At 33.5% G+C, this 6704-nt stretch overlaps 1 non-coding gene across 1 annotated transcript; it reads left to right on the top strand.

Moving 5' to 3' along the window:
- The first annotated feature begins 1859 nt into the window (after positions 1-1859).
- LOC122096953 lies at positions 1860-1965 on the top strand. Its single transcript, XR_006145447.1, has one exon. It is a non-coding gene; the product is annotated as a U6 spliceosomal RNA (small nuclear RNA).
- The last annotated feature ends 4739 nt before the right edge of the window (positions 1966-6704 follow it).

The following is a 6704-nucleotide window of genomic DNA, read 5'->3' as shown; positions in this document are numbered from 1 at the left end:
AGATAAAATTTATAATAGTACTTAAAGTGAAAAGGAATTCCTAGATTTGTTGTTTTGCCATTTAGAGTGGCAAAGAATAATTTCACGTCACTGTTATAACTCTTAAAGAATGCAAGGGTAAGGGATGGTCCCTATCCCCACAAAACCAGTGGATCCTGATGGATAATAGTAGACCAGCAGAAAATCTAAGTAGCAGACATAGAGCATGAAAGAGAAAGAGCAGAAATGAGAGAGTGCAAGAGAGGGAAAAATATCATAATACTTAAAGTGCGTAACAGATAAACGAGTTGTATGAGAATATTCATACTGCTATATTGAGACTCTACATGTACATTTGAAGGTAGTTGATGTATGATAACTCATCAACATAAAATATAAAGTGATTTTGATAAAAAATAAAAATGACTCAGAAGAAATTATAAATGCAAAAACAGTCTTCACAGAAGCAAACTCTCAGAAATATTTCTTGACTTTGAAAAGGATAAATTGGCTGCAGTTAGTATAAATTTAGAAGTATGACAATTCACAAAAATATAAAAATATGTTTACATATTTCATTATATAACCCAAAGGAGAAAGCAAATATTGTTCACATGATTTTTTAAATCACAGTTTCTCAGGTGCTGGGAAGGTGGCTCAGTGGTAGAGTGCTTGACTTGCATGAATGAGGTCCTGAATTTCATTCCTTAGCATGACATAAGCAGAAAAAATGAAAGTGGTGCTGTGGCTCAAGTGGTAACACTAGCCGTGAGCTGAAGAACTGAGGGACAGTACCCAAGACCCAGAGTTCAAGCCCCACAACCAACAAAAACAAAGCAAAAAAAACAAAAACAAAACAAAACACAGTTTCTCAATTATGTGGCGTCAATTCTGTAATACCACTACTACAGCCTAGGGTTAAGATTTTAGGTGTGGACATTTATCAACACTACTGATTCAGACTCTACTTGATAAAAATTTTAATCAATATTTTGTTTTTAGTTTTGCTCTTTGTAAATTCACATGCACCTATGAAAAATGGTGTGGCCATCCCAATAATATTCTCAAAGTACCTCTTAGTGACGACTCACAAAATGTTTTATTATATTACAAGGAAAAAATGCTATGAAGAAAAAAATAATTAAATATTAATGATTACTAAAATAAAAAACAAAATAATTACCAGGGTTTTCAGTATTTGAAGTGTACATAGTAGATTTTACTATTTTCTCATATTCCTGTACATGTAAAACTGGATAAAGCTATGAGTAGCCTTTAAATTTACCCACTAAGATTACTATTTATAGTTCATCTCATCATTTATATGTGGCTTATATAATTATTTGTTCATCATTAACATACAACGTAAGGGAGCCCTAAAGATTTAACAGAAACTGTGTACTTTAAATCTTAACTCTTCACTCTGCTTCTTTAAACAGTCTTTGCAACTTCTCATTAGTAAAGTTTCTATAAACTCTGAAATGTACATACTTACTAGTACATGCTACTAGAAATATTATATACTTTATCAAAAAATTTTATGACCTGCTAAACTGTCTTAATTTTATCATATATAAGCAAATCCCAAAAATAAACATATTTAAATCATTAAAACTTTTAACAAACCTTAACATTTGCTGCAATGATCACTATGACAGGTGCCTTGTGTAGAATAATTGAATTCCTCTTCTACACATCTCATGAACAACAAATACCTGGAATTATTTTGTTTTTGCCATGTCAATCTTGACTTTACTCTTAAATGTGTGCTTATGTAAGGAATAAATGGTTCAAAATTTCACAATTCTTTTGAACTTACTTTTTGTTGAATTGTCTAGTTTAAGAAAATCAATTACACTTTATATATACAATAATGTTCTGTGCTCAATTTGGCTGCACATACACTAAAATTGGAACATACAGAGAAGATTAACATGGTCCCTGCAAAAGGATGACACACAAATTAGTGAATCGTTCCATACTTTTACAACAACAGATGCTGGAAGGGATGTGGCCAGAAGGGAAGCCTACTGCATTCTTGGTGGGAGTGTAAACTTGTTCATCCACTTTGGAAAGCAGTTTGCAGGTTCCTCAAAAGAATCCACATAGAGCTCCCATATTACACAGCAATCCCACTTTTGGGCATTCCCCTAAATGATCAGAAACAAGGCCATACTAAAACTACCACCACAACAATGTTTATTGTAGCATTATTTGCCATAGCTAAGATATGAAACCAACTCCGATGCCCCTCAGTAGAAGAATGATCAAGAAAACATTCTGTGTGTGTGTGTGTGTGTGTGTGTGTGTGTGTGTGTGTCTGAGAATGTACACTTACACAACCACTTTGGAAATCAGTCTGGTGAGTCCTCAGAAAGTTAAATATTGACCTTCCTTATGGCCCATTCATACCACTTCTAGGCATCTATTCTGAACAACAGGTACTAATATTCAAGGACACATGCACCTCCATGCTTATTGCAGCACTGTTCACAATAGCCAGGATATGAAAAAAAAAACCATATGTACTACCAGAGATGAGTAGATCCAAAAAGTGTGGTAACTATACACAATGGGATATTTTCCATCCATTAGAAAGGACAAAATAATGGCATTATTAAGGAAATCAATCAAGCTACAGGAAATCATGTTGAGCGAGGTAAGCCAAAAGCAAAGAGACGAACGGCATATGGTCTCCATGATAAGTGGATGTTAAATCCAAAATGTAAGGTGATATGAAAAAATTAACAACACTTAAGAAACCAAGAACTTCCACTCATCTGGTCGAATCACTACTAAATAATCCCATTTTGCTGATCATATGTGCACACTGAAGGAAAACCAGAGGACGACACAAGACTAGAGAGAATCAGGGAAAAACATACAATAGTGGGATCCATCAGCTGCACTGGACATTGACCAAAATAAACTAAGCAACTCCATGTCACTGAAGGGAGGGAGGGAACAAGTGGGAAAGAGGGAATAGCTGATGCTATACAAAACAAAAAATATACATATTTCAAAACAAAAGAAGTATATATATATGAAATAACTCTATTGCAAAGCTCATAGAACTCATAAATGTTGTAGACTATGATAGACAATTTGCTCCATCAAAGTTAGAATGTGTTTGTGACTTTAACTAAACATCACTATCCCACAATATTGTGAAATTTGGGAACTTATGTAACCATGTAATCACAATAAAAACATTTGAAAAAATGATGTAGGTGGAAAACTAAGTTGCTCTAAAAAACAAAAAAGGAAAATGTTCTGTGTGTATATGTGTGTACAAACACACACTCACATATATACTATACATATATATATACATATATATGTCTATATATTAATTCTATGCCTCCATCAGAAAGAATGACATCGCCCAATTTGTTAGGAAATGGAAAGTCTTGGAAAAAATTATATTAACTGATGTAAGCCAAATCCAAAGAAACATAGGTCCCATGGTATCCCTTATTTGCAATAACTAGTATATGTCTGGGATAAGCAGAAATGTTGAAAAGCTTTGTGTGTATGACTAAATAAGTTGATGTTAAGCTAAGTGACCCCCAAGATAGAGACACAATTTTTTTCTTTCTTGCTGTTGTTTCTCACATATTTATAATGTACAACGTGATTTTTTTTGTTTTTTATACCTTCCTCCCCAACAGTATAACCCTCGTTTTCACTTTATTTGATGTTGGTGCACCTGCATCTTGTATATACACTTCTCTAATTTGGGGAAAGAAAGGGACAAAACAACATGCTTAAATGGGAATACAGTTTGACCCATTGTATAACAATAGATGCACAAGACATTATTTTGAAAAACGAACTTTACAATTTAGGCTGGGGACATTGGGTGGGGCTTGCGGGTGTGAGGAGTATACTTGTGGAGGTGGAAGGGAAGGAATGGTGGGGGAAAAACAAAGGAGGAGGTAGCAAAGCTTGACAGGAAATGTACTTATTACTTTGCTCATGTTACTGTAACCCCTTTGAACAGTATTTTTACAAAAAAAGTATAAAAATGTTTTGAGATGGAAGAGTTTATTTTGCCTATTTTACCCATATATTATCATTAACAAAGAAATTAATGCAAAACACTGATATGAAGATATTTTGAAAAAGTGAGTGTGTGTGAATTCCTGCATGTTAGCATGCTCAGAGTTTGAAATCAGGGCCTCAAGATCTCGCTACGTCTTGCTCTCTAGATTGGTGAGCTACTATATAATCTACATCTCCATTCCTGGCACTTTGCTAGTTCATTAAAATTTTTGAAAATAATCTCATGAATTTATTTTGCCCTGATTGGCTTCCAAATGTTATCCACAGATGTTAGCCTCTTGAGTAGGTATCTCGAGTAGTTAGGATTACAGGTGTGACAAACCAGCACAAGGCTTTCAGAATAATTTTAAAAGTAGAAGAAAATTTATTTCACAGAGGCCTGTTTTATCATCTCCTAGTTTTAAAGCATTTTGGAGTGATTATATGTGAATTTTTTCATTCTTGAATTCTTAAAATACAGTAAGTGATGATATTTAAAAGATTTAGTACTTTGTAAAACCGATACTGGAACTATGGGACAGAAGAAATTTGCCTCTCTTTGGACCATAATTTATAAGCTTAGCTCTGTGCATAATAACCCAATGTCACAAACACAGTCCGTGTTGAAGACAAAATGTAACAGAAAACAATCACCATGGAAAATAATTGCTATGCTATTATTTCTTGGACAATATGAATATTGAATTGAGAGTACCAGAGAATGGAGAGAATTTATTTACCTTTTGTGTATTGCTGAAAGACTTTTGGAAATTTGACTCATTTCCTTCCTCACTGTGTGTCTTGGGCCATGCTCTTAGTGCCTTTAATTACAATTTTTCCAAACACTAAAATGGTAATAACATTAGCATTATAGCAAATATTATCTTAAGAATTAAGGGTCCTTAGGATGATGAACTCTTTTCTCATTCTTGTAGAGGCATTATCAGATGAGAGGAACTGTATTTTTGTTTGCTTACTTTCATTTATTCTTCAGTTTGAAATCTGAACTACTTAAAACCGAAAGAAACCAAAATTAGACAGGCAGGCTTTGGAAACAGCAATCAATGTAAAATAAAAGAAATACATATAGCTATGTAAAAGGCCTAACTAAATTGTTATATAGTTTCAAGCATAAACAGAAAATGATTTAAGCAATATCAAGTTATTGAAAATGTTAGGAGTTGCTTAATTTTTTCCTTTTTACTACCTTGAATTAATTATTTTTGTATAGAGAGTTTAAAAATGAGATTAACAAGATACTTGATTAAAAATGGACAAAAGTTTGAATAGACATGTTTTCCATAAACCCCTCTATATCACCAGTGGGTTTACACAGTTGTGTTTAATATAACTTCTGTGCTGGCTTAATGCATTGTGAGCAGAAGTCATTAGAGAAATGTAATTCAAAATTACTATGATACTACTTTATAACTATTATAACTCTTATCAAAAAAGATCAAAGGAACCAGGTGTGGTGGTAAAGGTTTGTAATTCCAAGCATTTAGGAGGTTGGATTTCAGTCTTAAGCCAGTCTGGGGTACTGAAGATAGTAAAAATTTGCCCTTTATTACCTTTTAAATAAAAGGTAATAATGTTGGTGAGAGTGTGAGGAAAAGGAAATTTTCTACACTCTTGGTCAAAATACAGGTTAGTATTCTCCTTGTAGAAAGTAGTATGAAGTTTTTTAAAGAAATCATAGTTGAAATACCATCTGACCCACCAATCATGTGATTATTTCTCTCCGGGTAACTCGTAATATATCTGTAGTTCATTGTTATTCACATTATTCACAACGACAGCCAAGATATAAATCGAAGTTCAGTGTTCAACTACACTAATAAAGCAACTCTGGTACATGCACAAATATCTTTTTCTGTTTCATCCTTAAAAAAACAAGAGACTTCTCCCATTAGCCACAACTTACGATGACCTGAAAGATGGACTCGAAATGAAGAAAAATGTTATGTTCTGATCTTTGTAAACACACACACACACACACACACACACACAATCCTCAAACATTAAGACAGAATTTTTTTTTAAAAAGTAAAGCAAAGTGGAACTTCTGGGGCATTTAGTTCAAAATGCATAAGATAATAGATATACATTATGACCAGGTATAGAGTTGTAGTGTACAACATGAGGATACAGGGGACAACATTGGCCTTACATAGGAATGAAGCTAAGTAAGGAGGAGTTGTTCTTCCTAGTAGTGGTTACTCTTTTAGTTGTTCTTCCTTCAATAATGGATGAGATGAATGTAATTCTTTAAGTATACCTGCCTATTTTCAGAAATAATAACAAGCAATATAGCAATAATGTTGCACACTCAACATAGAACAAAATGTCAAATTAAAATACATGAGATTATCCTTGATGTAAACTAATTAATACAAATAAGGGAAACCATGGGACCTATGTTTCTTTAAGTCTGGCTTACTTCACTTAATATGATTTTTTCAAAGATTTTCCATTTCCTTACAAATGAGGTGGTCACATTCTTTGTGATGCAAGCATATTTTTCCACGTTTGTTTATCTGTAAGTGTGTACGTGTGTATGTGTGTGTGTGTCATTTTTGGTAAGTATTACTGTGATACATAGTAGTATCTTTACTGTGGCCTTGTTTGTGATCACCTGGTTATATGCCTAGAAGTGGGATTACTGGGTAATAGGGGAGCGT

Source organism: Dipodomys spectabilis, unplaced genomic scaffold, assembly GCF_019054845.1.
Source record: "Dipodomys spectabilis isolate Male_0828 unplaced genomic scaffold, ASM1905484v1 ptg000405l, whole genome shotgun sequence".
NCBI lineage: Eukaryota > Metazoa > Chordata > Mammalia > Rodentia > Heteromyidae > Dipodomys > Dipodomys spectabilis.
The sequence above is the reverse complement of the archived record's forward strand: the minus strand, read 5'-3'. Positions and strand labels throughout refer to the sequence as shown.